The sequence below is a fragment of the Syngnathus typhle genome, linkage group LG21 (genome assembly GCF_033458585.1).
Source record: "Syngnathus typhle isolate RoL2023-S1 ecotype Sweden linkage group LG21, RoL_Styp_1.0, whole genome shotgun sequence".
In the NCBI taxonomy this organism is placed as follows: Eukaryota; Metazoa; Chordata; class Actinopteri; order Syngnathiformes; family Syngnathidae; genus Syngnathus; species Syngnathus typhle.
In genome coordinates this window covers 1,361,400-1,378,394 of record NC_083758.1, presented here as the reverse complement: position 1 = coordinate 1,378,394, position 16,995 = coordinate 1,361,400, and the positions used below count along the sequence as shown (strand labels likewise).

Here is a 16,995-nt window from a genome sequence, read left to right as displayed (position 1 = left end):
TGATGGGGGAGAACAGATAGAGGGGCGTCAAGAACGCGAAGAGGAGAGCGCGAAGAGCAAGGGGCGCGCAAGGCGCAGGGGCGCAAGGGGCAAGAGCAAGAAGCGCGAGGGCCTTTTTGGGGCGAACATCTGTGCTGTCAAGAGCTGAACCATCTTTGCTTTTGGGGCCACTCAAACTTTTGGAGAGACATCACTTTGACATCGGTTGAATAAATCTTTTCCCAATCAGCCGTGTGTCACCGAAGTGCTTCCTTACCCGGACCAGCCATCGTCCACTGAGTGTTTTTTTGGAGACCAGCGAAACAACAAAGACCATTCACCACAATACTTTAATAGCTAAATGGCTCCTATTATTGTTCCTTACATATAGTATAATTTGTGGAAAATATATTAATTTATTGCTCAATGCATAATCAATAGTTTTATATTTGAATGGGTGGATGTCACCAAAAGCTGTCCCTAAAGCTTAACCAATTTGGTCTGTAAACTTTAGCAGAATTAATAACTACAAGGCAGGACTACTAACTATTTCCCATTGACAAGTATAGGTGGCTCCGCTTTCGCAGAGCATCAAAAAATTGAGATGAACTCTCATTGTTCCTCCCTACGGAAATCTTTAGTAAAAGGCGATCGGTGAATTTGCAGCAACCATTCCTTCTAATACAAACAATAGACGTTCATAGATTTACTACATTTAGAAGGACTCAACCTAAATAGACAGTTTAAACGAGTATTTTGTGTTCATCAATGTGTTTTTTCCTTGAAACATTGTTGGCGCACAGGATTATGGATACCTGATATTTCAAACAGCGTCACCTATCGATTGGGCAACTATTTTGAGTGTGAGTTTTGAACGTATAAACAGATGTATGTCTTGGTCCGTGTACTTTTGGTATGAGAGAAATGGAAATGATCCGATTTCCGTGTGTTATTTTCAAATGTGTAATTTCAGATTTTTATTCAACACAAATCGGGAAACAAAAGACGATCGTAATTTCCTCAAATGAGTGTTAAGAAATGCTGGCGTGGATTGGAATGCGATTCACCTCCACTGCGATGGTGGCGTTTGAGGGTTAATGTAAATTGCCACAGCAGGAAACAGGAAGTAGTTTGGCGAAGTGGGCCGCGTGTTTTTTTGCTGCGTGTTTTTTTTCCCGTCAAAATGTTCGTCAAACAGCTATCTTGCCTTCGGTCCCGAAATGTATCAAAAGATCCGATTGTTTTTGGCGAATGACCAATTCGTTTTGTTGGTCATTAAAAGCTATTCCCATCAGGAGCTCAGTTCATCGTTATTCTATTGGGTCAACGTGAACCACGTGACACTAAACCTCCACGAACACACGAAAATCTGCAACCGATGCACAGGTTGAAAACAGCCCGGTGACGCATTATCATTCCAAACTGTTAAGAGTTGAGGTTTGTTACGGTGGTCGGTACGTGGCATTAGTATGACTCAATATATTTAAACCGTAACTTGAATTGGTAGTCTCTTTATTTAAGTAGTTTTCTCAGACCAACTTTAGGTTATCGCTTCTCGGCCTTTTGGCTAATATCAAGTGAAGTATCTGTTCTTATCAGTTTAATATCTGATACGTCCCCTATCCGGGGACCATATATTAAATTGATTTCTGGAACCGGGAGATGGAATTAGGGGCTTGCTCCGTCCACTCCACGCATCGACCTGGTATTGCAGTACTTCCAGGAACGGTGCACCCCTCTGCTGGTCAAATAAAGGATCATTAAGTCAGGAAGCCATTAGAATCGGTCTGCTTCATTCTCACAGGATAAAGCAGAAAGTCAATAACGTCTTGAAAGGGTTTGATTCAATCAAGTTCATGACCTTTATCTAAATGTGAATAGCAGAAGAATTCTATTCTTTACAACAAAATAGAAAACATATCGGCCCTACGATTGGCTGGCCACCAGTTTATGATGTCCAGTGGGGATGGGTGATACCAATGATTTTGGAATCGATCCGATACCAAGTATTTCCTACCCAAAATACCCGAGATTCGATCCGATATCGATACCGGAAGTGTAATTTCCCTTCCAAAAAACGATTTAAATGCAGTGGCATTCTTGCTCTTGGAGAGTCATCTATTGAATTTTGTAGAAAAAAGTATTACGTCACGTGAATTATTAACCTTTTTAGACATTAGTGCATTAGTGGAATATGCATATTAATAGTATAACTTTAATAAAAAGGAGCTATTCTTTACTTTTCTCTCTCTCTCTCTCTCTCTCTCTCTGTTGTTGGGAAAAAGTTTTGTCTTTTAGTATAATCTAAAAAGAGACATGGTACCAACAGAGATGCAGGGCTTAATCGTCATGAGCAGCAAAACTATCAATTTGTAAAGCCACTGGATACTTACATTTAATATTGTAATACTTTAGTGTTGTTTATAGGAAGTGGAGTTACAAATAAAACGTATGGCGTTCGACCACAAATTGAAAAGGGGAAAACTTTATTTATAAATGACTGACTAAAGCGTAGTAATTATTGCTTCAAATAGCACATCAACCACAAATGCTTACAATTTTTGGTTAGCACCTGATACCTGGATATGTCTTGCCTTTCTGAAACGCTGCTTCTAAGGTACTTTGATACCTTAGCCTCGGTGTGGCTGCAGGGGTTTCCGTCGCTGCCTTAGTGTCTGCGGCACGTTTCAACTGCAGCTCTTCATGAACTGTGGTGTGAATTTTGCTTAAATGTTTTGTCAAGTTTGTGGTGTTGCCACAATATTTAATTGTTTTGTGACATATTTCACATTTTGCCTCGTTGTTATTAAGTAAAATATAATATCCCCAAACCAGACTTCTCTTGCGTTCGGACTGGGCCGCCGCCGTGGCCATGCTTGTTTGTGTTTGTTTGGATTGGAACGGGAGGCGGAGGAAGAGGGCTTGGCTTGTGAGAAAAGGGGGCGGGAGCAAAGCAGAGCAGGACACGCCGGTGCAGCAGGGGGAAGGAAAAGTAGTGCTAGCATGAGTGCAAGTCGTCAAATTGGAGCAGAAAAAAATGAGGAAAAATATAATTAAATAATTGTAAGTATCGATATTTTAGCTAGGGAGATCGATACTCAAAAATGAGCAGCCTGGATCGATATATCGATACTTTTGTATCGATCCGCCCATCCCTATGTGATAGGCTCCAGCACGCCTACTAACTAGGGGTGTAACGATACATCGATACACATCGATTAATCGATATAATGCTCTGCGATTTATTGGCATCGATGCTAAAGGTAAACATCGATTTATATCGCCGTGTTTGACCTCGGACATTAGACGCGACTTAATTTTGAAATCCAGTTCATAGTTGCTTGCTTCCTCTTTTCGGGAGCAGTGCGCCCGGCGTTGTTGTGTTGTGAGCAGATCACGCACGTGAAAGGGGAGGGGACAACTAGTACGCGGCTCCTGGGCTGCTCCTATGGCTAGTGTCCAAAAAGACGAGGAAATTTGCTCCCCTTTAGGCTTCAAGTCATTCGTTTGGAAGCACTTTGGATTCCAAAGAAAAGATGGCTCAACGGCCAAGACACGTGCAGTTTGTAAATCCTGCCATGCGGTGATCAAATATTCAGGGAGCACAAATCTCGCCGCACATTTAAAAAAAAAACACGACATCAAAGTTCAGTGTTAAAGTAAGGAATTTGTATACTACAATACTCTTGTAATTTCCTAAATAAAGAGTTTGCAGTACCTTGTTTATTTTGCGTATGAATTGTTATTTACCTTTAGCATCGATGCCAATAAATCGTAGAGCATAATATCGATTAATCGATGTGTATCGATGTATCGTTACACCCCTACAATCTAAACATAGTCCTTTACTAGTCGTGGTTGCCCTCTGGGTAAAAATGGTACACTCGCAGATGACTTCCCGCCGCCCCTCGTTGATGAATTAAGACTATACTTTCAGGGATCATTTCTATAGTTATTAACTTGAGATATGTGTTTCTAAAGTGAACGGTCTCGCCAACTACGATGATGAGAATTGATGTTCCTTCCTGAGCGTGAAGCTAGCGGAGAATAATGATGTTTATATCATAGATTCTCCACTTTTGATGAGCGTTCTATGCGTCCTAGTGGAGCATTGAGGAGAGGGACATGATCAGAGTAGTTCTTTGAAATTGGTTAAATAAAAATTAAGCTAATGTAGTGGCGTACTCCTGATATTCAACTCAGTCGATTAACAGTATCGTCGTATTAGTTCAACTAACAAAAGCCTGTTATGTATTTCTGAAGTACTTTTGTACTGAAGTACTTATGGCTGTATTCATTTACACGGCTTAAATCTTTACAACTTCGACACAAATCTGAATTAACTTTAACTGATTTCGGCTTGTCCAAACGGGCCACCCCATTGCTGGTCTCACCAAAGTAACAGGCGGTGTCACACTAGCAACCATTTCCTTTTAATAAAAATAGATCTTCATATATTTGCTAAATTTAGGAGGCCTTAACACTCAACTAAGATGTATAGTTCGAACAAGTATTTGGTGTTTGGCAATTCTATGGAAACGTTTACACTCTAAACGTGTCGTTGTGAGTCCAACAGGTTCCAACTCCCTGACCTGTTTGTTTGCATTGTGCACGTTCTCCACTCTGGTTTCCTTCCATTTCCCCCAAACATGCATGATAGGCCCATTGAGCGCTCCAAATTGCCTGTAGGTGCGAGTGCGGACGGTTTTTCGTCTCTGTGTGCCCTGCGAGTGATTATTATTTGTTAAAGCGTATATGCCGTTACACCGCTAGATGGCAGCAGCGTTGACTTCCGCACCTGACCACAAAAAGAAACGGGAATCACGTGATGCGCAGGAAAAGAAGCATTAGTGTGAGTCGATATATTTAAACCGTAACTTGAATTGGTAGTCTTGTAGTGGGTTGACATAATTCACCCGGAACCTAAGTTCACGTTGCCGAGTTCCGGTGGGATGTTTTACACGTGTGGGAGTTTCCTGTTTGAGGAGTGTGTGTTAGGATCTCGAAGGGAAAAGAGTCGGCCCGTGGTTGAGAGAAGCTAATTATAAATGTCATTAAAACAACTGCCGTTGGCACCGTCATTTATCACTCCGCCTCCGACTCCAGTCCTTGCACACCACACTGGTGACCCTGACATCAGTCCCGCTGAGGATTCCGGGACTGAACAGAATACCGAGCGAGACGGCATGGCGCATTCCGCCGTCCTTAGGCTGCCTGAGTTTTGGGAGACTTCTGCAGCAACGTGCATGGTTCGCACAGGCGGAGGCTCAGTTCGCCCTCCGGGGAATTACGGATGACGCCACATGCTACTACCACGTTGTCTCGGCACTCGGAAGCTCCACCGCAGCCAGAGCTGTAAGTTTCATCACTTCCCCTCCGGCCCAGGATAAATATGCAGGGCTCAAGGCTTATCTCCTCAGGATTTTTGAACTGTCGCGATCCGAACGAGCCCGGCGCCTGCTTGCTATTCAAGGCATGGGGGACAGCAAACCCTCTGAACACATGGAGATGATGTTAAACCTGCTGGGTGGGGAAGAGCCGAATTTTCTTTTCATTGAACTGTTTCTGCGACATATGCCGCCGCACGTCCAAACGGCCCTCGCAAATACGACCATTACGGAGCCGCGTGCTCTTTCGGAGGAAGCGGACCGTTTCTACTTGGCCACCCAGCATTTCGCCCCTGGTGTGCTGGCCCCAACACGCAGCTACACGTCCCCGAGCGCTGGCGTTGCCCCTGGCAGAGGACGCGCTGCAACTGACAGCCGCACCAGCACAGGTTTGTGCTACTTCCATGCACGTTTTGGCGCCAAGGCTAAAAGGTGCCGCTCCCCTTGCAACTTCGACACGACGGGAAACGCCAAAGCCTGCGCTCAGTAGTGGCCGTGACCGCAGGCAAAAAGAACCGGCTGCTGTTCGTTGAGGACTCCCTCTCTGGTCGCAGATTCCTCTGTGACACCGGCGCCCAGAGAAGCGTCCTGCCGGCTACAGTGGACGACGCTGCTGGAGGGTTGCACGGCCCGCCCTTAACATCCGCCAACGACACCCCCATCAGGACGTATGGCACAAGGACTGTGGACATATGTTTCGGGGGTCAGTGTTTCACATGGGACTTTGTCACTGCCGACATCTCCTTCCCCCTGCTTGGCGCAGATTTTTTGTGCGCCCACGGACTGCTCGTGGATGTTAAGAACGGCCGCCTGGTGGACGCGTTAACCTTCTCCTCCTTCGCATGTGTCCGCGATGAGGGGAATTATGTGGGTCTCTCCAGTTCGCTCTCCGAGGGCGACATGTACCAGAAACTCCTCGGAGAGTTCCCCAGCCTTACACGGCCCACTTTTGCCGCTCAACCCGGAGAGACTGACAATTGCTCGGGCCGAGTTCGCCAGCATGGAACGCCTTGGCATTGTTCGCCGCTCTGACAGCCCGTGGGCCTCCCCACTCCACATGGTGCCTAAGCCGGATGGTGGTTGGCGCCCGTGTGGCGACTACCGCCGCCTCAATGATGCCACCACGCCCGACCGCTACCCGGTCCCCCATGTTCAGGACTTTTTGATACATCTAGCAGGGAAGCACCTGTTCTCCAAAGTGGACCTGGTGCGGGGTTATCACCACGTCCCGGTGCACCTTGCTGACATCCCTAAAACGGTGGTGGTGACTCCTTTCGGGCTTTTCGAGTTTCTTAGGATGCCCTTCGGCCTGAAAAACGCGGCCCAGTCCTTCCAGCGGTTGATGGACTCTGCACTTAGGGACATGCCTTTCATGTCTAGGACGATGTCCTCGTCGCCAGCTCCTCGGAGGAGGAGCATGCGGCACACCTGCGGGCCCTTTTCACAAGGCTCGACCAGCATGGCCTGATCATTAACCCGGCGAAGTGCGTCTTCGGGGTGCCGTCGATCCAGTTTCTTGGGCATCTCATCGGCAGTAATGGGGCCACCCCCTTGCCGACAAAGGTGGAAGCAGTCTCCGCTTTTCCCCGCCCACGTTCGGCCCGGGGGCTACGGGAGTTCCTTGGGATGGTTACGTTCTACCACCGATTCATACGCCGGGCGGCCCACATCATGCACCCACTGTATGGGGCCCTTAAGGGTAAGACCCCCAACCAGGACATCGACTGGACCCCCGAGAGGATCGAAGCTTTCGAGGATACTAAGGCTGCGCTGTGCCAGGCCACCTTGTTGGTCCACCCGTCGCCTGGAGCCCCGGTCGCCCTCACAACCGACGCATCTGACTACGCAGTTGGTGCTGTATTTGAGCAGTGGGTTGGTGGCGCCTGGCAACCGCTCGCCTTTTTCAGCCGCCAGCTGGTCCCTAGGGAGCGCAAATACAGCACATTCGACAGGGAGCTACTCGGCGTCTGGTTGGCGATCCGCCATTTCCGCTCCATCCTGGAAGGCCGTGAGTTTACGGTTTTCGTCGACCACAAGCCCCTCACGTTCTCTATGTCCAAGGTGGCTGAGCCGTGGTCCGCCCGCCAGCAGCGTCAGCTGTCATTTATCTCTGAGTACACCACAGATATCCGACACATCGCCGGCAAGTCCAACGTGGTCGCCGATTGCCTCTCTAGAGCGGTCGTCCACACGGTTCAGCTGGGGCTCGACTACTCAAGTATGAGTGCTGACCAAGCCTCAGATCCTGGGATCCAGTCGCTCAAAGACTCTGACACTGGGCTGCGTCTGGAGGTGGTCGCGGTTGGCGACTCAGGAGTCAGGCTGTGGTGCGACCTCTCCACCGGCCAGCCTAGACCACTTGTCCCTGCCGGCTGGCAGCGGGCTGTCTTTGAGGCGATACACGGCCTGTCCCATCCTGGCAGAAAAGCGTCCGTGAGGCTGGTGGCTCAGAAGTTCGTCTGGAAAGGGCTGAAGAGGGACGTGCGGGCCTGGGTCGACTCGTGTGTGGCTTGTCAGCGTGCGAAGGTGCACCGCCATACCAAGGCCCCGTTGGAGCCGTTCACTGTCCCCGAGAGGAGGTTCGACCACGTCAACATCGACCTTGTGGGCCCGCTCCCCCCTTCCCATGGTTTCACCTACCTCCTCACCATGGTGGACAGGACGACCCGTTGGCCTGAGGCCGTCCCCCTCTCCTCAACCTCGGCTGCTGACGTGGCCCGGGCGTTTATTGGCACATGGGTCGCGCGCTTTGGAACACCTTCAGACCTCTCCTCGGACCGGGGTGCACAGTTTACTTCCGAGATCTGGAATGTGGTTGCTGGAGGCCTGGGCGTCAAGCTGCACCGCACCACCGCTTATCACCCCCAGGCTAACGGGCTGTGCGAGCGGTTCCACCGCTCCATGAAGGCTGCTCTACGCGCCAGTCTGGTGGATGGCAACTGGGTGGACAGACTTCCCTGGGTCATGCTGGGCCTCAGGACGGCCCCTAAGGAGGACTTGCAGTCCTCGTCCGCTGAGCTCGTCTACGGCCAGGTACTACGAGTTCCAGGGGACTTCATTCCAGACGCCACAACGCCTTGGTCGGCGGCAGGGCAGCGGTCCTCCCTGCTGGAAGTTGCCGGGACGTTCGCACCTGTCCCCACGTCACGGCACTGCACCCCTGTTTCCCGGGTGCCCACCAACCTACGCTCGGCGGGTTTTGTGTTCATCCGCCACGACGCCCACCGCGGGCCGTTGCGTCCGCCTTACGACGGGCCTTTTAAGGTCTTGCAGCACGGGAGTAAGAGCATGGTCGTGGACATCGGCGGTAGGCCTGAGACTATCTCGGTTGATAGGATTAAGCCTGCCCACGTGGATGTTTCCCGGACGTTGGAATTGGCGCAGGCCCCACGCCGCGGACGCCCCCCAGCGCCTCGCCCCTCCGACCTGACCGAGCTCCCGCCTGCCCGACCGACAACGCGACCGTCCAGCCCAGCGGTCTTTCCGGCGGCGCCCCCTACCCTTGACCCCCTGCCAGCCCCTGCCACCTACACCCGCTGTGGTCGGGCTGTCGTTCCTTTCCGGCGCGGGGATTTTGACTATGGGTGAATTCTGGGGGGGCTTGTGTAGTGGGTTGACATAATTCACCCGGAACCTAAGTTCACGTTGCCGAGTTCCGGTGGGATGTTTTACACGTGTGGGAGTTTCCTGTTTGAGGAGTGTGTGTTAGGATCTCGAAGGGAAAAGAGTCGGCCCGTGGTTGAGAGAAGCTAATTATAAATGTCATTAAAACAACTGCCGTTGGCACCGTCATTTATCACTCCGCCTCCGACTCCAGTCCTTGCACACCACAGTCTCTTTATTTAAGTGGTTTCCTCAGACCAGTTTCAGTACATCGCTTCTCGGCCTTTTGGCTAAGACCAGGTGTAGTATCTGTTCTTATCAGATTAATATCTGATACGTTCCCTATCCGGGGACCATGTATATATTGGATTTTCGCAACAGGGAGATGGTATAGGGGCTTGCTCCGTCCACTCTATGCATCGACCTGGTATTGCAGTACCTCCAGGAGCGGTGCGCCCCCCTCTACTGGGCAAATAAAAAGTAGTTTACATCACAATCCGTTAGCTTCATTCTCACAGGATGAAGCAGAAAGTCAACGACGTCTTGATCGGATTTGATTCAAGTTCATGTTGTGTGCTCACTGTTAGAGTGGTGCTCACTCTAACTTATTTTGCAAGAACCACTCGGAGACAAGTTAGTCATTTTGGGCACCTGCAGGCGGAGAGTCCATTCGTCACTGTGCGTACAGCAATGATCGAATGACGTCTGACTCTCGCTTCCCACAAGACCATCTTTATTAAGAGAAAAAGGGTGGGGGTGACCATAGACTGAATAGACAAGTAAAAAAGGCCCTTGACCTCTAGATTAGCAGGGCAGGGGATGTTTTACGACATTGTGTAGGATGGAACAAGCTAGGTTATTTATTACTGGTTACACACCAACATAAGCATAAAACTAATCTACCAAGGTTATTCATTACTGGTTACATACATTCCAACATAATCATATGATCAAGATAGTTTTGGAAAACCCTGACACTCACCTTATATCTTTATTAGGTAATGCACTCTGAATTTAATCAGGACCCGAACCGATGTCTTTAATCACTTTTATTCATGAAACAGAGGGCCATCAACTTGCCGCTCTGTCTGCATATTCATTTCCCTGAACGTCACTCCTTCACTACGTCATCACGTAGGCCCACAGTACAATATCAGTACATGACATCCCCCCTTTCCTTAGAAATAAACTGTACCATCACATACTAATATTGACCATGTAATTTACATCATCATCTTTTGCTAACCGAACATTGTATTGTCTAACTTTTCTTATGTAACCCATAAACATTTTTTTCTCTTAAACAGTGAACAATATATTCAGACACAACCCTTTACTTTTACTTTGTCACAAAGTCTTTGAACTTTGCTGGTATCTTTTTGACTCTCTGGGGCCTCATTTCAGGTTCCTGAGCTTCCTCTTGTGGTGTCTGGTTGCAACTGTCCACATTTCTGCTCAGTACATTTTCCTCCCCTTCAGTAAAAGTCTTCGGTGTGTCATGTCCTTCAGTATTCTCATATGATTGGTATTTCTTCACGTGAGTGGTATTCCGGTGGTAGCGAGCTCCAGTTGGGGATTCAATTACCACTTGATTTCCAGTTTGACTCACGACTCTATGTGGGGTTGGATTGAATGGTGTTGTGAATTTGTCCTGTTTGTCCTGTTGTACCAGTACTGTGTCTCCAATGTCCACATTTGAGTACTGGGCTCCTCGTCGTTCATCAGCATAAAGCTTTGCTTTCCCTTTTTGTTCAGCATCCCTGTCACGAACATCTAGAGCCGTTGTTTTGGACTCAGAGAGGTCAGGCAACTTTCCTCTCATTTTCCTGTTGAAAAGAAGTTCAGCTGGACTTTTCCCTGTCGTGGGGTGTTCAATGCTCCTGTAAATAGTTACATATTTCCTCAGTTCACGTTTCCAGTCCAGCCCTTCTGCCTGTGCAATCCTGATTCTCTTCATCAGTGATGCATTTTGACGTTCCACTTCTCCATTGGCTTGTGCCCATTTTGGTGGTGTTCTCACATGTTTGATTCCATTTGTTTCACAGTATTCCCTGAAGAAGTCAGATTTGAACTGTGGTCCATTGTCCGATTTGATCGTCACTGGTAGTCCATGCCTACTGAAAATGTCCTCAATTCAGTCAATAACTCTGTCCGTGGTTGTAGACGTCATTATTTCATACTCATAGTAGCGACTGTAATAATCTACTAAAACAAATATAGACTGATTGTTTGGTAGTGGTCCTAACAGATCTACAGCCACGTCTTGCCATGGTCGATCTGGTAAGATTGTGTTCCTCAAAGGCTCAGGTGGATCTGGTCTGGCCACTATTTGACATCCATGACAAGCTTTACAGTATTTTTCCGCTGCCTTATCCATGCCAGGCCACCACACTTTTGTTCTGAGATGTTGTTTTTTCCCTACAATTCCTAAGTGTCCTTCATGAGCTAATGCAAGTGCTTTTGCTCTGAGTTTTTCTGGTAAAACTATGCGGCTTCCACGTAACACAATGTATCCAATCACACAGAGTTCATTTACAATGGGTGCATATTGTTTACATTTTTCGAAGTGTCCAATTTCAATTGCATTTCGCACCTCCGTCAGCTCTGGATCTACAGCAGAGGCTTCTTCTACCTCTCGTGTGGTAAGCGCCTTTGGTGTTGCATTAACTGCAATGAATCTCACATACTCTTCAGATTCATGTTCATGTATTCCTTTTGTCCCTGTGTCTGACAACAACCTAGATAAAGAATCAGCAATATTTTGTTTTCCTGCAATGTGCACCACCCGAAAGTCATAAGGTTGAAGTCTGAGGACCCATCGCTCTATACGAGCACATGGTTTGGATCTTTTACTGTATACGACTTCTAATGGCTTGTGGTCTGTGATTAAGTCAAACCTACGTCCGTACACATATGGATGTAGCCTTTCGCATGCCCAAACTAATGCTAGGGCCTCCCTTTCTGTTTGTGAGTATCTGCGTTCACAATCTGTCAGACTACGACTAACGTAGCACACTGGTACCTCCTCAGAATCTTGTTTTTGTACAAGCACTGCGCCTAACCCTACAGGACTTGCATCTGCGATTATTCTGGTAGGAGCCTCTTTGTCAAAATAAGCTAAAGTACCTGCCCCGGCTAGTTCAGTCTTTAAAGTCTGAAATGCTCGTTTTTGTTCTGGTCCAAACACAAATGTAGTCTCTTTCCTGGTCAATCTCCTCAGTGGTTCAGAGAGCGTTGCAAACTGGGGTATAAATCTACTGCTGAATCCTACCAGTCCTAGGAAACTTCTCACTTCAGCTGCCGTTTTTGGTTCTCTGGCATCCTTAACAGCTCTCACTCTCTCCTCAGTTGGTCCAATGCCTTTCTGGGTCAACAATATGCCCATGAAAACAAGTCTGTCCATGTTAAATTGGCATTTTTCCACATTCAGTGTTAATCCGCATTCTGAAAGTCTTTTCATGACTGCGTGCAGGCGCTTGTCATGTGTCACCTGGTCTGGAGCGTGGATGATCACGTCATCTGAGATGTTCTCCACACCCTCGATGCCTGCTAGTGCATTGGCTATCTCGTGCTGGTATTGCTCACTAGCGGACGAGACTCCAAATATCAGTCTTTTGTACCTGTAAACACCATTATGCACAGCAAACGTTGTTATTTCTCTGGACTCTGGGGTTAGCTCTAACTGATGGTAGCCCCATTTGAGATCAAGCTTACTGAATATTGCAGAACCATTCAGACCTTGCAGTATTTCATCCACTGTAGGGATGGGGGTATCTCTCCCTCACAATAGCCTCATTAGCTTTTCTCATGTCTAAACACATCCTAAGGTCTTTGTCATGTTTCTTTGGGAGAATCACTACCGGATTTACCCAGGGAGTAGGACCTTCAACCTTCTCCACAATGTCCATGTCCATCAGTTCCTTGATTTTCTTCTCGACTGCATCCCTCAAATGATAGGGTATCCGTCTCAGTGGTTGAGCGACTGGTTTCACATTTGGGTCTATGTACAGTGAGATTTGTTTGGTGTTTAATTTACCTACTCCTTTGAACACATTTGAATACTGTTGTTGCAGAATACTTTTAACATCTGTGATTGCTGCAACGTTTTCCCCTATTTTTAGTACTCCAAGCTTAATAGCTGTCATTTTACCAAGGAGTGGTTCACCATTACCTCTAATCACAATGAATTCAGCTTCTTCAGTCCTGTCACCTATCTCGATTACACATTTGAAAGCACCTTTGACAGATAGTGTCTGGGTTGAGGAATATGCATACATATTTCTCTGCTCTTTGGGCACATATGATTCACATTTTATGTTTTCAGCTTTTAGCTTCTCCCAAACATTTTCTCCCATAACATTACTCGTTGCCCCAGAATCTACTAACATTTTTAACTCAACTCCCCCTACACAAAATATTAGTCTTTCAGGCATTTCACAGTCTTTCACCATAAATGCATAGTCATTGTGCACAGTCTCTACAGCATTAACGTTTTGCTTCTTTTGTCCTTTGGTACGACACATTTTTGAGAAATGGTCCTTACCGTTGCATTTATGACATGTTTGTCCACGTGCTGGGCATTTGGGATCCTTACCCATGTGGTCAGTGTAGCCACACCTGTAGCACTGCTTCTCTGCTTTATTGTCATCACAATTCTTCAATTTACCTTTTGGCCTTGTGAACTTTCCTTTTTTCGTTGTGATACGACTGATCGTTTCCCCCTCTTTCTTGATACTGCTCCCATTCATTGCTGCTAGTTGCTCTTCCACTCGCTCACATTGCGATGCCAACTCCAACGTGCGAGCCAAAGTCAAACCAGGTCCATCCTCGAGAAGCTTTCTCTTCACGTATCCAGAACAGCATCTGCTCAGGATAGCGTCTCTAATTTGATTGTCCTTGTCTCCTTGAAAGTCACAGTCCTTCGCAGCCTGACGTAAACGTGTACCAAACTGTTGCACCGTTTCTCCCTGATTTTGGAACAACTTGTGGAAGGATTGGCGCGCGTACGCTGCATTCACTTGGGGAACAAAGTAGGAGTCAAGTGTCCTTACTGCTGCCGCGCAGTCGGTCACCTCACCCGTGTTTGGTAAAGTGAAGAAAACATCCTGCACGTCCTGTCCCGCCAAATGCAAAAGTAGAGCGCGTCTTCTTTGTTTAGTAGCATTGGTCGTATCCTCGTTCATTATCAGTCCTTTACCGTCAGCATACAACTCGAAAGATGTTAGCCATCGTGTCCATCTTGGCCCGAGAGTAGCTGGATCAGTGCAGCAAGCAAACGGTTGTAGCTCCGACTTAGCCATGTTAGCTCAAACTTAAACTTGCTCACGAAAATCGTCGTCGTTATCTCCTCTTCCTTAGAAGGTGGACGTCATCCTCGTCGCCATTGTTGTGTGCTCACCTTATATCTTTATTAGGTAATGCACTCTGAATTTAATCAGGACCCGAACCGATGTCTTTAATCACTTTTATTCATGAAACAGAGGGCCATCAACTTGCCGCTCTGTCTGCATATTCATTTCCCTGAATGTCACTCCTTCACTACGTCATCACGTAGGCCCACAGTACAATATCAGTACATGACAGTTCATGACGGTTCATCTTAGGCGGCAGCAAGAATTTACGTAACTGTTCTAAAATATGGTCAAAATGTCTTTTTTTGCTTGAGATTTTCCTATCATTGTTCAATAAATACAAATTCATACCGTTTTAGGGTTCTCAGGAGAAAAGAGGCACTGCATGATGGGCATGTTTTGACTTCATTTATCGGTTTATTATAGTTGCTGGCATCACCACTAGACGGCGACTCTAGGAAAAAGGAGGTGAACAAAGACGTGGAGGCAGTAGAAAAAGAAGCAAGGCATGATGGTCATGTTTCTGAATCTATTTTTTACTTAATTTAAAATGTTTTGGTTTTGAATGACTAAAGGTGTACTATGTTAACAGTTCTACGAATGCTGTCTCATCCACTGAATACGTGTGCTCACACTTTTGTACCAAATTAGCCTCTGACTGTAGATGGTGTGCGCGGTGAAAACGTCGGCCCCGGCGACGTATACAACTCATACTTACCTGGCAGGGGAGATACCATGATCAAGAAGGTGGTTCACCCAGGGTGTGGCTCAGCCATTGCACTCCGGTTGTGCTGACCCGTGCGAATTCCCCAAATGTGGGAATCTCGACTGCACAATTTCTGGTAGTGGGGGACTGCGTTCGCGCTCTCCCCTGATTCTCCTGTACAATACAAAATCCCTCACACGAAGCCAAATTTCATGGTCGCCACATACAGTTGGTGCATCAAGCTGTGCTCTGCAACTGTGCACCTACTTGCCGAACTTCATTCAACAAATTAGTAATTGCAAAATAAAATGTAATTACTACGTTCCCGACCCGTTATTGATACGAACGTATATGATATAACTTTCATATAACCTGCTTTCTGGAATAGCCCCACGGATCATTTCCCGTTCTCCATTTACCTACACTATAAAGAAAAACTAATGGCCAAAAGGTACGTGGACCCAGACATACAACTGATTTTTGCACCCCCTACTCTACTGGTCAAATCAAGAGTAGTTTACATCACAGTCCGTTAGCTTCATTCTCACAGGATAAAGCAGAGGGTCAATGACGTCATTGATTCAAGTTCATGGCGGCTGGCAGCAAGGATATACGAAAAAATATGATCAAAATGTCTTTCTTTAAATCAGAAATTGTGCCAGAAATTTTTAGTACAATCCTTGTTCTCAAATTTTTAAGAGAATGTCATTTTCTAAACTTGCTCAGAAAAAGAAATATATATCTTTCTGCGGTACTGTTGGAGATTTTCTATAAATACAAATTCATATGGTTCTCAGGTGAAAAGAGGCAATGCATGATGGGTATGTTTTTACTTCATTTCTTATGCTGCCACCACCACTAGATGGCAACTCTAAGAAAAAGGAGGTGAACAAAGGCGTGGAGGCAGTAGAAAGAGAAGCAAAGCATCAGTTTATGGGTATTTACGAGGGTATTTTTATATTAATACTTTAATAGCTAAATGGCTCCTATTATTGTTCCTTACATATAGTATAATTTGTGGAAAATATATTAATTTATTGCTCAATGCATAATCAATAGTTTTATATTTGAATGGGTGGATGTCACCAAAAGCTGTCCCTAAAGCTTAACCAATTTGGTCTGTAAACTTTAGCAGAATTAATAACTACAAGGCAGGACTACTAACTATTTCCCATTGACAAGTATAGGTGGCTCCGCTTTCGCAGAGCATCAAAAAATTGAGATGAACTCTCATTGTTCCTCCCCACGGAAATCTTTAGTAAAAGGCGATCGGTGAAATTGCAGCAACCATTCCTTCTAATACAAACAATAGACGTTCATAGATTTACTACATTTAGAAGGACTCAACCTAAATAGACAGTTTAAATGAGTATTTTGTGTTCATCAATGTGTTTTTTCCTTGAAACATTGTTGGCGCACAGGATTATGGATACCTGATATTTCAAACAGCGTCACCTATCGATTGGGCAACTATTTTGAGTGTGAGTTTTGAACGTATAAACAGTTGTATGTCTTGGTCCGTGTACTTTTGGTATGAGAGAAATGGAAATGATCCGATTTCCGTGTGTTATTTTCAAATGTGTAATTTCAGATTTTTATTCAACACAAATCGGGAAACAAAAGACGATCGTAATTTCCTCAAATGAGTGTTAAGAAATGCTGGCGTGGATTGGAATGCGATTCACCTCCACTGCGATGGTGGCGTTCGAGGGTTAATGTAAATTGCCACAGCAGGAAACAGGAAGTAGTTTGGCGAAGTGGGCCGCGTGTTTTTTTGCTGCGTGTTTTTTTTCCCGTCAAAATGTTCGTCAAACAGCTATCTTGCCTTCGGTCCCGAAATGTATCAAAAGATCCGATTGTTTTTGGCGAATGACCAATTCGTTTTGTTGGTCATTAAAAGCTATTCCCATCAGGAGCTCAGTTCATTGTTATTCTATTGGGTCAACGTGAACCACGTGACACTAAACCT

The 16,995-nt window shown here is 46.3% G+C and overlaps 4 non-coding genes across 4 annotated transcripts; all 4 read left to right on the top strand.

Moving 5' to 3' along the window:
• The first annotated feature begins 1,526 nt into the window (after positions 1 to 1,526).
• Positions 1,527 to 1,718, top strand: LOC133145806 (U2 spliceosomal RNA). Its single transcript, XR_009711057.1, has one exon. It is a non-coding gene; the product is annotated as a U2 spliceosomal RNA (small nuclear RNA).
• Positions 1,719 to 3,900: 2,182 nt separating this feature from the next.
• On the top strand, positions 3,901 to 4,118 carry LOC133145930 (small nucleolar RNA U3). Its single transcript, XR_009711174.1, has one exon. It is a non-coding gene; the product is annotated as a small nucleolar RNA U3 (small nucleolar RNA).
• A 5,121-nt stretch (positions 4,119 to 9,239) lies between these two features.
• Positions 9,240 to 9,430, top strand: LOC133145863 (U2 spliceosomal RNA). The gene has a single exon (XR_009711111.1). It is a non-coding gene; the product is annotated as a U2 spliceosomal RNA (small nuclear RNA).
• A 5,600-nt stretch (positions 9,431 to 15,030) lies between these two features.
• On the top strand, positions 15,031 to 15,194 carry LOC133146053 (U1 spliceosomal RNA). The gene has a single exon (XR_009711284.1). It is a non-coding gene; the product is annotated as a U1 spliceosomal RNA (small nuclear RNA).
• Positions 15,195 to 16,995: the final 1,801 nt, after the last annotated feature.